Genomic DNA, 14,887 nt, shown 5'->3' on the forward strand with positions numbered 1-14,887 from the left:
CATATATGATTATACATGTAAATATATACCACATATATGATTATACATTTAAATATATAACATATATGATTATACATGTAAATATATAACACATATATGATTATATATCTAAATATATAATACATATATGATTATATATCTAAATATATAACATATATGATTATACATGTAAATATATAATACATATATGATTATACATTTAATATATAACATATATGATTATACATGTAAATATATACCACATATATGATTATACATTTAAATATATAACACATATATGATTATATATCTAAATATATAATACATATATGATTATATATCTAAATATATAACATATATGATTATACATGTAAATATATAATACATATATGATTATATATCTAAATATATAACACATATATGATTATACATTTAATATATAACATATATGATTATACATGTAAATATATAACACATATATGATTATACATGTAAATATATAATACATATATGATTATATATCTAAATATATAATACATATATGATTATACATGTAAATATATAATACATATATGATTATATATCTAAATATATAATACATATATGATTATACATGTAAATATATAATACATATATGATTATATATCTAAATATATAACATATATGATTATACATGTAAATATATAATACATATATGATTATATATCTAAATATATAATACATATATGATTATACATGTAAATATATAATACATATATGATTATATATCTAAATATATAACATATATGATTATACATGTAAATATATAATACATATATGATTATAAATCCAAATATCCATCCATTCTTTTCTATGCCACTTCTCCTCATCAGGGTTGGGGGGGGCATGCTGGAGCCTATCCCAGCTGACTTCGGGCGACAGGCGGGTTACACCCTGGACCGGTCACCAGTGAATCGCAGGGCATAAATCTAAATATATATAATAAATATAATAATAAAATATAGAACAGTTGAAAGCCACTTGCGCATCTTATCGAATGGGAAAGTGTCTCTAAACTTTTGACAGGAGCTCTGCATGTGCAGCGACTATCAGCTGATTTGGACAAAATACGTCAGATTCCCAAATGGACTCCATGTTTGTTTTTGAGGACGAGCGGCCGTGTCGACTGTGACGTGCGCCCTTTGACCACTTCCTGTTTCTGAGGCGTGAGCTCCAACTGTCGTTCTACCTTTTTCCAGTCCGGCGTGTGGCGATGATGAGTGTTACAGCGTATTGGCTGGTGCGCGTCGTAGAAGTGGACGTCCTGCGGTTATTAAAGATCACTGCATTTTCCTCCTCGTGTCTCACAAATTGGAAATGCATTTGCATGACTGAGGCCAGCATCATGAATATCATATCAGCTACTGCAGTGTGCGTGCGTGTGTGCGTGTGTGTGTGTGTGTGTGTGTGTGTGTGTGTGTGTGTGTGTGTGTCCATACATGAAAATTTATAGGCCAGCGTTGCCATTCTGCGCCGGCATGTGCTTGTTACATAATGAATACACAGAGGAAGTAATCCTTGGGCCACATTACAGCTTTATTATTGAATGTGTGAGCCCCCAGTGGAGCACTATATAGGGTGGGGGGGACTAGCTTGTTTGTTGCTTCGGAGCTCCCAGAGGGCTAATATTAGTTTCCTACTTACTGTGCCTGTCACAGGTGACAGGGGGGCGGGGACGCACGTAGAAGTCTGCTACTTGTTAGCGTAGCACGCTGGCGTCACTCCACTGAGGATGTGACGTGTTCGCCGCAATAACGACGGCATCGTGTGTCGTCACGGTGGAAAAAACGCAGAGACGTAAACGCGTGCAAACTACGTCAACAAAAGGAAGATGGGCTTTTGCTGGAGTTCAGTCCGTAGCTTTCTTGCTTTAACTATTTCCATGTTTCTGTGGATCAAATTTTACCTAGCAACAAGTGGCAGAATTTGTAAAAAAAAAAAAAAAAAGTCATACACGGGCCTCCTAATGTTTCCATGGCGACCTGGGGCAGAAGGCTCCACTGCCCCACACAACAGGGGCAGGACAGAAAGAGGATAATTGCTGTCAGTAGTTTCACGTAACAATACAACATTCTTGAGGTGATACTCTGACCTTTTTCCGTGTAATATTGAAACTTCTTTGAAAAAAACCCAACCTTTATTCTTGTAACGTCACCATTTTTATGTCATATTTTTTTATTCCTCCCGAAAATGTTTTTTCCTGGATGTAATTTTCAGACTTCCTTCACACGTTATTAAAACTTTTTCCTAAGAAAAGAAAAACTTTATTCTTTACAACAATTTTTGATGTTTTCGCACACAGTGCTGATTTTTACATTTCTTTCTGGTATGTATGAGTTACTGGCTTTTTGCAATATTGCAACTTTCTTTCTTGAAAAAAGTCTTCATTCCCAAAATATCGCTCTAAAAACACACACTTTAAGACAATATTATGTAACAATATAACTTTTTTTCAAATAATAACAGTTTCCCACATAATTTCCCACATAATGAAAAAAAAATACTTATTTTCTTCATGTCGTGTAACTTTTTTCTTGAATAAAACAACTACTTTCATAACAATACATTTTTTAAATTGTAATTTCGTTACGGTTTACAGGCCTTTTTTTTCCTTGTGACGTGACTTTAAAAAATGTAATTTGACACAATATTGGGGCGTTTTTCATGACATGTAAAAAAAAAAATACAACTTTTTATGTGGTAGTAATCCAACATCATTTAGTATTTTTGAAAGTATTTTTCTCCATTTCCTCCCACACATCTTCATACCAAATATGTATCATCATGTACAATAAGCACATTGGTTTGTCAGCCAGGGGATGATGCATAATCACAGGTGCACACATGCTGCACCACTCCAGCACACAAAAAAGAGCCACTTTAATCATCTCCACCCTGACTTGGAAGTGTGGAAAACAAGCCCTCGCTGCAGCCCAGATGGCCTTTTCCTTCCCCTTTTCCCTGCCCTCATTAAATATGGAGCATCCCAGGGAGCTGTAACACACAAGGACACGGCAGCGCTCGCCGGCTTTGCTTGTATGTGTCATCAAGATTTAAGTGTGCTCTGCTCTTGCTCCCAAACAATGTGTGTGTGTGTGTGTGTGTGTGTGTGTGTGTGTGTGTGTGTGTGTGTGTGTGTGTGTGTGTGTGAATTAGCAACACCTTCCAGTAGCATAACTACCCATTTCAAAGTGTGTGCAGTCCTGGAATAAAACCTTCCAGGAAGCGTCGGCGTGACGTCTCGGCAGCCTATCAGACACCTGAGCGGGGAGCAATTGAGCTGTCGGGGCAATTAAAAGGGGCTTAAATGGAAATATTAATTATGTCGGGGACTGGCAGGCAGGCGAGGCAGATTGGCCTTTTAGAGACAGCAGAGATAATGAGGGCTGAAATTCTCACTTTGTGCTGCGTGAAACCACACCACATCCAGCTTCTCTGCAAGAAGATGATGTCCTGATTAGGACAAAGTGCTTTGGAGGAGACGTGGAGATGCATCACTTCTTAAATTAACAACATTTACCTCAATCGACCATCTTTTGAAGGGACTGGATGCGGCAAGTTCCTACGCTAACACACTGATAACAAATATTAGTAGCGCGCGTGCGCTACTAATATTTGTTATCAGCTAATGATAGCAATTTGGCAAAGTTTAGCTACTAAGGTTAGCTATCGTTCAATGAATGACGCACAACAAATTTGTTATTTCATTTTTAATTTCAGGTAGAAACTCTGATAGAAGTTGTTTTTTTTAATTAGATTAAAAAATATATATTTTAAAATGATAGCTATTGAATTTTCTCCTATCAGAGTTTCTACCTGAAATTCAAAATGTGATAATTTGATACCTTTTATGTCATGAAAAATAATGTAAATAAATAAGTTCAAACTTCTATCAATCACTATCTGAATGAAAATTGTATACTTTTTATATCAAAAAAGTAAAATAAATAAACACATTCAAGCCTCTTCTATTAGACTCGCGATCTGAAATTTAAAATAAAGCAGGGGCCGCTGGAGCCTATCCCAGCTGACTTTGGGCGAGAGGAGGGGTACACCCTGGACATGACGACGAACAATCATTCGTACATTCATACAATGAACCTAGCATGCACGTTTTTGGAATGTGGGAGGAAACCGGCGTCCCCGCAGAAAACCCACGGAGGACATGTAAACGCCACACAGACACGCCCAAGCGGAGATTCGAACCCGAATGCTAACCACCAGGCCACCGTGCGGCCACTTTGCATATCATGAAAAATCGAATCAATTCCTAAATACGACCTTCCAGCAGAGTCACCATCTGAAATGTCATGATTGGCTCATCTCCTTGCACGTAAACGTAAAGATGTTCTGGTGAAGGTGAAGTGGTGATGATCCACATCAGTGTGTCACATTCTGGTGTTATGAAGTGAAATGATCAAGGAAGTGAGAATGAGATGCTGAGAATGAAGATGTTTTTCCTGGTGAGTGTGTGTGTGTGTGTGTGTGAGTGTGAGTGTGTGTGCGTGTGTGTGTGTGTGTGTGTGCGTGTGTGTGTGTGTGTGTGTGTGTGTGTGTGTGTGTGTGTGTGTGTGTGTGTGTCAGCGGACCACACGATGCTGCTTGAGGATGCCACTTGGATGAGAGGATGAGACCATCACCAAGCACGGGAATAGCCTGGCTTCGTTTCTGGATGGCAGGCGGGGAGTCGTTCGGGCTGATCATTCCTGCTTCTTTTTCCTTTTTCTTTGTATTTTCCTTGTCTATGTGCGAAAGAGCTCACTGTGGATGGAAGCTTCTATAATTACCATTCCTCCAGCTCTGATTATCACCATAACACAGATGGAAAGATGCAGGCGGGATGCTGATCATGTACGCCGATGCTGTGTGTGCGTGTGCGTGTGCGTGTGCGTGTGTGTGTGTGCGCGCGTGTGTGTGTGTGAGACACATAATCAGATACCAACTGAGCTGTGAAAATGATTGACAGCTCAAGACACACACTTCAAGCCCTGTCCAATAACAACACACACACATAACCTGAACAACAGTCAAACAGCAACACCACCGTTTACCCAGCAGGAGATCCTCAAAAACAGCACACCTTCCTGTCACACAGACGATCTTTGGCTGGAGTTTTTGCACCAGGTCCTTAAAAACAGCAGAGTGCTTTTGCCATATAGACGATCTTTGACTTGTGTTTTTGCAGTAGGTCCTTAAAAACAGCAGAGAGCTTTTGACGAACTTTTTTGCTGCCGGTCCTCAAAAACAGCACTATTGTCACATAGAGGATCTTTGACTCGCGTTTTTGCAGTAGGTACTATAGAACAGCAGTGTTCCTGTCACATAGAGGATCTTTGACTAATGTGTTTGCAGCGCCTGTTCTCAAAAATAGCAGAGCGTTCCTGCCATTCAGATGATTTTTGACTCGTATGTTTGCAGTTGGTCCTTAAAAACAGCAGAGTGCTTTTGTCATATACCGGATCTTTGACTATCATTTTTGTTGCTGGTCCTCAAAAACAGCAGAGCACTCCTGTCACATAGAGGATCTTTGATTCGTGTTTTTGCAGTAGGCCCTTAAAAACAGCAGAGTGCTTTTGTCATATACAGGATCTTTGACTAAGATTTTTGTTGCTGGTCTTCAAAAACAGCGGAGCAGTCCTGTCACATAGAGGATCTTTGACTGGTGTGTTTGCTGTAGGTCCTTCAAAAGAGCAGCACTCCTGTCATACAGAGGATCTTTGACTGTTGTTTTTACAATAGGTACTAAAAAACAGCAGTGTTCCTGTCCAAGTAGAGGATCTTTGCCTTGTGTTTTCGTAGTAGGTTGTTGAAAGCAGCAGAGAGCTCCTGTCTTATAGAGGATCTATGGTTTCCCGTGTATTGTACAGTGAGTGAGTTGTGCTTATAGCAAACATCCGAATGCTTCTTCACGCTGTCATTTTGAATAAAAAGGACTTAGTGGAGCTTTGACGTTATCAGTGAAGGGGAATAGATAGCTGAATGTGCATTCTGAGAGCTTCACTTAGCTTGAAATAAAAAGACTTTCTAATGGTTTTGGTCTAGGCCAAGGTAACGCGACGCTTCACTGCACACACACCATAAGCAGAAAATAGTCTCACACACTCCCTCACACACATTAAAAGGACAAAGAAACCATTTCCACACACTTCTGATGATGCAGCATAAACTTTAATTGATATCTGGATGGCCTGGAATACCACACGCGCACGCACGCACACACACACACACACACACACACACACACATATATATATATAGTATATATATAGTGTATATAAGAAATATTAAGCATACTGTAGGTGTGGATTGATTAGAAGAATTTATGACAACCCAATAGCAACAAGGCGGCGGCCATTTCTGCTCCACTGAGCATTTGAACATTTGCAAGATGCCCCTCGAGCGCGAGCGCACCATTTGTTGAATAATTCAACGTTATCAATCAATCAGTGGAGCGTTTTTAGCTAAATATTGCGCCGGGCCCCCGTCATCTAACAGAACGACGCACACAGTATCCATTTGTTGCCAGCCCCGCCCACGGTCATAATCACCTCATCTTCAACCCCCCCCCCCCAGGTTCTCTCTAGCCTCTTTCCTTCCCCCTGCTGAACATTGAGTGATCCCAGCGCCCTGCCGGCTGCTGTTTGTTGTTTAATAGTGTCATGCATGTGTATGCATGAGGACGTCTACTCATGTCCTCGTGGACTCTGCCTATTACACCCTCCGCTGCATGGCTCTCTCTCTGTGGATGTGTGGGAAGAAGCCACAAGCTAGCTTATCTTTTATATCATTTCATCACATTTTTTGTCAAAATGTTTTTATTTTACTTTATTTTATTTGATTTTATTTTACGGTTTAGTAGTAGATATTTATTATCTTTTTATATTTTAAATAATAATAAAGTAAATAAGTTTAAATTATTTTTTTTCCAAGATTGCCTTTAATGTCAATGTAGCATGTTTGGTATTTTAGGCAGTCATTGTCTGCATTTTTGTTTTTGTATCTTTATTATTATTATTATTATTATTATATTTTGTTTAAAAGCAGTACTAATAATAATCATATGTGTAACGTGGTTTCAAGGTATTTAAAGGCAGTTTATGTCGATGAAAAAAGTAATACAATCATAATTACATAACACAATGTGCTTGAAAAAAATATATTTTCTGTTTTTTGAATAAATAAATAAAAAATTGTGCAGCGTGATGCAACTGTCATTGTTTTAATTTGTTTTTATTTTATTACATTATTAAATTCAAAATTCAATGATAATAAATTATGAACAATATCCATCCGTTCATCTTCTATGTCACTTATCCTCATTAGGGTCGCGGGAATGCTGGAGCCTATCCCAGTTGACTTCAGGCGAGAGGCGGGGGTTACTCCCTGGACTGGTGGCCAGCCAATGGCAGGGCACATATAGACAAACAACCATTCACACTCACATTCATACCTATGGACAATTTACAGTCGTATTTTATTAGGATTTGCCAAAAACAAGCTCATGATCATTCTTAAAAAGTCTTTTGTCATTGTTACTCATGTGAACAAATAACAACAAATGTCAATAAAGTAACGCAAAACGCCGCCGCTTGCGTGCGTTAATAATGCAAACCCAACAGTGCACGTTACACGATAGCACGACAACATCACCGGGAAATGATGCTGAAATAATAATATTCATAAAGTCTTGTGTTCGTCCCGGAGTTAGCCCGAAGGATCATATCACATCTCCACGTCTCGACGTGAATTATACATCTACTCTTAAAAGGATATCGTCGTTCTGGAAGTCAACACACACACACACGGAAAAACATTTTGGGCCGCTGCCGTGTTAATTATAAATGACACTTTCTTCTCTTGTAGCGTTGTTTTCATGTGCGGAATGCGCGGCAACACCATGTCCTCAGATGGCTTGTTTTGGACACAAGGAACAAAGTGATTGTACTGGAAGACTAGCTCCACCTGTTAGGTACTGTGCCACTTCCAAGTGGGAGGGTACCAAATGGCGTTGTGGTTATTACCATACAAATTGGTAGAAAAGGGGTAGAAGGTGTCCTTTAAGGGGAAAATAGCTACAAGTATGCAGACTGCAAGTGCTGTTTCATTTGTATGTGTGTCCTCCTGCGGTGCACATGTCTCATGAGTCATTTAAATAGCATATTGCAGCATGTGTCCCTGACAAATGTGAAGTCCCAAAGCCCCAGCGTCGTTCTTTGTCCTCGTGTGTGTGTGTGTGTGTGAATATATTGTCACAGTGGCGTCTCAGTGGAACACGTCCACATGGGTCATATGGAAATGTCCATATGTTTGTGTCACACTGGGGTCTAAAAGATGGTTTCAGGTCCGCACACATGGGAGTTTACTGGTCGCGCATCAGTTAAAAAACAAGAAAACAAGCAGGCATGAAATGCATGGAGAATTTAAGAGGAGGGAAGACTGGACATGAAAACAGACTTCTGACGCCATCACCCATTCTTTTGTGGACATATGGCAATGCTACAAGCTTAAAGGTCAGAGTCAGTGTGTTCTACAGTGTCACAGGTCCCACAGTAAGTGTGCTGTCCCAAATCTAGCCTTGTTGCTGCAATTCATTCATCCATCCATCCATTTTCTATACCGCTTCTCCTCTTTAGGGTCGCGGGGGCATGCTGGAGTCTGCTGCAATTCAGACACTTGAAAAGTGCTTTTAGTAAGCCTTTTTTGTGTGCATGTAGCTTTAATGCTACTGAGCTGTGTCTGTCCATGAGAGCGTGTCTCCAAAAAGCGCCATTGTGTGCTCTATACACTTTTTACATTTACAGTTGTCCCTCGTTTATTGAGGTTGATTGGCTCCAGACACAACCGCCATAAGTGAATTTCCGCAAAGTAGGATTCAATATTAATAAACGGAATATTTTCATAGTTAGAGCATAGAGAACCTGTTTATGACTTTCTAAATGCAGCTTTTACCATTATTAGAGCCCTGTAGACATGAAATAACACCCCTATACTCACCTTTACACTCCTATTATTCTTTGTTTACGCCACATTGAGCAACACTAATGTGCTAACTAGCTAGCCTCCAATTAATTTGTTCCAATCTTAAAAAAGTGTTTCAAAAGGAGTGGGGAAGAAGGACAAAGTAAGAAGCCAAAAACTTACCACTTCCACACCGGATGGGAGGAGAACTTTTTTTTTCACTCATGTCGGACATGCCGTGTTAAGCTAATGTAATGTAAGGTAATATCTCATCAGTGTAACATTACTGACGCCTTATGACTAAAATACTACATATAACTTGTCTGTCAATATTTTGTGACTTATAATAGAACATAGTCAACCACAAAACAGCGATCATCCATCAATCCATCTTCTATGCGGCTTATCCTCACTGGGGTCGAAGTTATGCCGGAGCCTATCCCAGCCGACCTCGGGTGAGGGCAGGGTACACCCTCAATCGCAGGGCACGTATAGCCAAACAAGCATTCACAGTCACATTCATACCACGATCATTTTATTAATTCATTCATTCATTTTTGAAAAAGCGCAATAGAGCGATGTTCGGACCGTGATGCAGCGAGGGACAAGTGTCCACTGTACCTCTGAACTTGTCCAACTAAACAGATGCCATGGATCACATACAACGACGTAACATTAAGGAGTGGGACAGGAAGACACGTACATTAGCAATACTAGCATAGCTATGTGAGCTGCAGTGCTACCATTACATTCACATTTGAACAGCAACATCATGCTAGGTTAGCCTATTCACTGAAGAAAAACACTACAGTCCCACGTCTACAGCAGACTCAGGGATATTTGCAGAGCATTTATTTTAAGATGTGTAGCAAAGCCTGGTGTAACCAGGGTTAAAATCCCCAAGCTTATCCTTGTAGCGTTTTTCCCCACACTTTCCTTGGCCTTGAATGCACCATGTCTCATGACATGCACACCTGATTTCAATTAGCCAATCACAAGTCCCAAGGCACTATATACCGTAAGATGCCCAGACTTCATTCTTCACAGTTGGGTGGGAGAAAAGTCAAGGAAGAGCAGCTACAGGTCAGTGCCTCCAAAACATTTGCTCTTTCAAGCATTTTATGTTTTCTTGTGACCACACCATTTTTTTTCTGGGGACCTGTTTATCTTGTGTGCTTTTGGATCTACTGAACTGGTGAGTTGGATGGAATTGAGACAATGCTGATAGCTTTGTACTGAATTGAATTGCTGTTTAGGCATGCTAGCGCTAGCATGCTTATGCAAGCTAACGCACGGTTTTAATGGTTTTCAGTGTACACTAAGTTGCTTTGCTAATGCTAGCTTAGCGTTAGCCTTGTTAACTTTATTTTTAAATATGGATTGTTTGGTCCATGCAGGCCAGGTGCGCTCCCTGTGGGATCAACTCCTTTAATGACGAGCTAAGAAGCAAGGCCAGGAGCCTGGACATCCCGTTTCAGTCAACGTTCTTTGCCCAAGGTCCGGTAGGAGGCTCTGCAGCATGTCCTTTCCTCCCACCCGCTCAGATCGAATGACAATTTCACTCATCCTATTTTGGACAACTTGCGCATTTAGACACTTCCTCCCAATACAATATCTCTCACACACACAACTGACTAATTCACTCGGTCTGATTATTCTTCGGGAACTGGAGAACTGGACTTTTTTTTTTTTAAATCATTGTGGCAGTATGCTGGAAATTGAGGGACTGAATTAATATTTACTTTGAACTGTGCACAGTAGTAAAACATCTGGTACCAGTACTTTGAAGAAAACCTGCAGTATTGTAAATGTTTTTGTACACTTTATGTTCAATATTCTATATATTCAAATATAATTCATAACTTAATTTTTTGTTATTTACTGCGCCTCCCCTCAGTAGCTGAACCTGGTGGTCTTTGCAATTCACTGGCCTTTAAAACCTTTATATTGCGCTAACATTTACTTTAGATACATTTCTTTTAATTTACAAAGCTGTGGGCAAATAAACCAGGATATCATGTCTTAGTGGTTATCGTTCTACAGTCGTTTATGGCGGTTAATTGGTTCCAGACCTGTGATGTATAGAATTCAATGTTAATAAATGAAATATTTTTGTAGTAGAGCATAGAAAACCTGTTTGACTTTCTAAATGCAGTTTTTACCATTATTGGAGCCCTGTTGACATGAAATAACACACTTATAGTTGCTCCTATTCATTGTTTACAGCACGTTGAAACTCTTATGCTGCAGGGACTGGAGATGGCTGCTAACAAACTAACTTACCACTTCCACACAGAATGGGAGAATAACTCATTTTATTTTTCATGTAGGACATGCCATGGCTGACTTCATGCAGCATTAAGGTAAGAATGTCTCAATGTTTTGACATTACTGCCACCTAGTGACCAGAATACTACGTATCCTTGTATTTCAAGGTTTTGACGACTGTAATAGACAGTCTACCACCAAACAGGATCATTTAATTTTGGAAAAAATGCAGTATAGCGAGGAAGTGATAACGGAACCGCGATATTGCGTTGGATGATTGTACTGCAAAAGTATGCAGTCCTTTTTCAGACTTTCAGTCTGTTGAAGCCATTGTCCTTCCATGACATTGTCAGTGTTCACCTTCTGCCTGCTCAAATATTCCCAAAGATGTTGTTGTTGAGGTGGCCTTCGAGCGACAGAGCAGGAAAATTCCATAGTGACTTTTCCAGACTTCAAAGAGGCGAGCGGCGGGTTGTCGTGTTTAGAAGCTCTTCACCAACTCATCACTTTAAAGGATGCAGTGGAGTTGAAGGCCGAGTGAGTGGCTACACATACACCAGCCTATAGAATCTTTCAGCCAGCTCTGTTATGTGGTTTGGCAGCTCTGCATGTTCCTGGGGTCAAAGGTGTCATCCAATTGTTTTCAACCAATCATCTCCAAGCTGCAAATAACTGCAAAAACTACAAAAAACATGGCGGCCACCAACGGGAACATGTTTGAACTTCCTGTAATTATTCCTGCCTGCAAAACTATTGGAATGCTAATGAACGTTGCGTTCGTAGGGCGGTGCATCAGAGATATAACCAATTTTACACATTTCATAGCAAAGATCATCTCTTTGCATGTAGTAGTAGTATTTGAGTAAAATTCATGCATAGTCACTTTTAGGACGAGCAGAAAAGTCATGTTTCATTTTTCCTTTTCCAGCTAACACAATTAAATCTGTACCCTCGCTAGCTCAACATTTTGATGGTTTCTGGCGTTACAGGAATTCCTATCTCATCCCGTTCTTTGATTTCATGAGTTATGACCCAACTCCCGCAGGAACAAATCATCTTTTCGTCTTAACAAATCAGTCTTGATTGGGACATTAGAAGCAGGATAGAGGCGACGACAGTCCGAAATCTTAATGAGCACATTTTGCTTCCCCATTAAAGCCTATTAGCCAACATGTCAAGTGCAGACACCAAGTGGGCAAATGTGGTGTATTGTGAGACTATGAGGCTCATTAAAGCGTATTAGTACCTGTGTCATGCCAGGACAACAAAGTCAGAGCCAGTTTGCATCCTCACCTGGGGTGGGGGGCGGGGCATTATCACATCTGCGCTTTGTTAGTTGGAGTTGTCATGCGTTTAGGCCCAAAACATAAATGATCAAAACTGCACTTTTTTTTTTTAAAGAGCGTCACAAGACACGACGCACCAGATTGATTTTTAACATTACTTTTTAAGAAAATGACTGTCATATCTTTTGTATGGCAATATATTGCAATCAGCTCATAATTTCTGCTACGTTCCACTTCTCTGCACTGTGTGGATGCTCATGGCCCCGCCTCCACCCACCGAGACAGACTGACAAAAGGGCTCATTCTGTTCATGTTGATATTCTATGGAACCAACACACCAAGGTGCTGAACCACTGCAGAGTGAACTCTCTTCCGGGAGGTGGGAGTGGAGGAAAACAGACACATGTATGCAATGTATTGAGGCTGGCAAAATGATCAAGTTCATTTCTATTGTGTGATGAATGAATTTATTGTCCCAGGCCCGGTGCCTGAGACTTTTTTTTTTCTTTTTCCCCTGAACTTGCCATGTTCTCGCTGGATCTTTTGACACCCCAGTTATAGCCATATGATGTTATTCCTTTAATGATAGAAAAAAACGACAAACACATTAGCTTTTGCTACTTTGTCATGTAAACATCCCTGGAAAAAATTAAACATTCCAGAAATGCCTTCTTGATCGATCCTGTGTAAATGCAGTCGTGATGCCATGTATGCATTTAATAAGTGAGATGCCGTGTGTGCTAAAAATAAGCTCTACGAGCAACATGACTGCAACTCTTATCCTCACTGGACAGTATTTCTGCCACCAGTCATCCCCTTTCTAATTGACCGCTGGTGGGGGGGGGGGGTCACCTCATGGGGCACTGGAAAGTAGGATGATTATCTCCCCCTCCTTCTCATCATGATTACATCTTTTCTCCGCGACTCCCTTTTTCTGATTATCTTCGTCGTCTCACTTCCTCCTTTCATCCATCGGCCCGTCTCCCTTCCCCCCGGCCCGTGGTTACCTATTTGGTCTCGCCCCTTCCATCTTCCATTAATCACAATGTCATTCTCCTATAGAAAATGTAGTTAACAGACGGATGACTGCAATCAGCTGCGGTTCACCCTGGGGTCAGTGGGTACATACAGTGTATATATGGTGTGTGCAAGTGAGAGAATGTGCCATTGTGTCTATACTACCAAGTGACTGGCGTGCACTCGTACATGAGTGATATGCAGTCCCAACTTTTATTAAATTCCACAGCGGATTGGACGGCATGGGATCTGCATATGGCAGCGGTTTTGATAAATCCTCCATCATAACTGAATGATGAGGCTTACTGTGTATATCGTGGAATGAAATGTAGACATTATGTTGGCAAGGTGGGCAGCAGATGTGATGGCTAAAAAAACATTTTTTTTTTTTTAAAAGATCAATATTGAGAAAAAAAATCTCTCCACAATTTCTTTATTGTTCCTTGTAGGCCAGGGGTGTCCGAACTCTTTCAACCGAGGGCCACTTTGATATTTTGTAAACAAACACATGCAGATATGCTAAGAAGTTAGTGTATACATTTCAAGAAGAAACTGCATCTGAGCTTTGTGATATAGGAGCATATTATTGCATAAAGCATATTATTGGTCTGAAATTTGGTCTCTGCTCCTTGTTTCCCAGCTTTTGCTGCTTTTAGTTTTTTTGTTTTTTTTAAAACCTTGTCCAAATATTTCAACTTCAATCTTTAGTTTTCTGTTCAGAATATTATGACTTTATTCCCATGTTTTGACTTGATTCCCATATTAATTTTTCCCCCAAATCTACTTTTCCAATAATTACAACTTTTTTTTCTTTTTTCTCATATTTGACTTTAAATGACTTAAACAAATACTATTACTATATCTCTAACTTTTTCTGCAACCTAGTTTTCCAAAAATTACTTGTTTTGTTTTCTCATAATGCTACGTCTTTAAAAAAAAAAGGCATCTTTCTGCTTTAATATTTCAAGTTTATGATACTAAAATGACGTTTTCCTCCAAATATTGCAACGTTATTCTTGTAAAATTACTTTCCTCTTTAATATTTTGATTTTTTTTTTTCCTGTAAAATTTGTGCTGATTTGTCCATTGTTGCTGTTTTAGTTAAATTACAATTTTAGACTAGGCCGCGGGCCAACAAAAAACCCACCTGCGGACCATAAATGACACCCAGGCCGCACTTTGGACACCCCTGCTGTAGGTGTTCCACAGGTGTGTGTCCTAATTTAATTTTTAATTGAGAATTTTAGGACCGTCTCACAACTAAGAACTACTGTGATGAATAATGGCTTCAACATTCACAATATCACATTTCCTAAGGGAAAACATCGCAAATAGAAAAT

The 14,887-nt window shown here is 39.7% G+C and overlaps 1 long non-coding RNA gene across 1 annotated transcript in view; it reads left to right on the forward strand.

Annotated features, from left to right (window-relative positions):
- Window positions 1-9,992: 9,992 nt before the first annotated feature.
- Window positions 9,993-14,887, forward strand: part of LOC129173028 (uncharacterized) — a 31,686-nt gene continuing 26,791 nt past the window's right edge. Inside the window, exons 1-3 of the long non-coding RNA XR_008567153.1 lie at window positions 9,993-10,059; window positions 10,374-10,473; window positions 11,307-11,339. This is a non-coding gene — a long non-coding RNA (uncharacterized LOC129173028). The remainder of the gene's footprint in view (window positions 10,060-10,373; window positions 10,474-11,306; window positions 11,340-14,887) is intronic.

Source organism: Dunckerocampus dactyliophorus, chromosome 20, assembly GCF_027744805.1.
Source record: "Dunckerocampus dactyliophorus isolate RoL2022-P2 chromosome 20, RoL_Ddac_1.1, whole genome shotgun sequence".
Lineage (NCBI taxonomy): Eukaryota > Metazoa > Chordata > Actinopteri > Syngnathiformes > Syngnathidae > Dunckerocampus > Dunckerocampus dactyliophorus.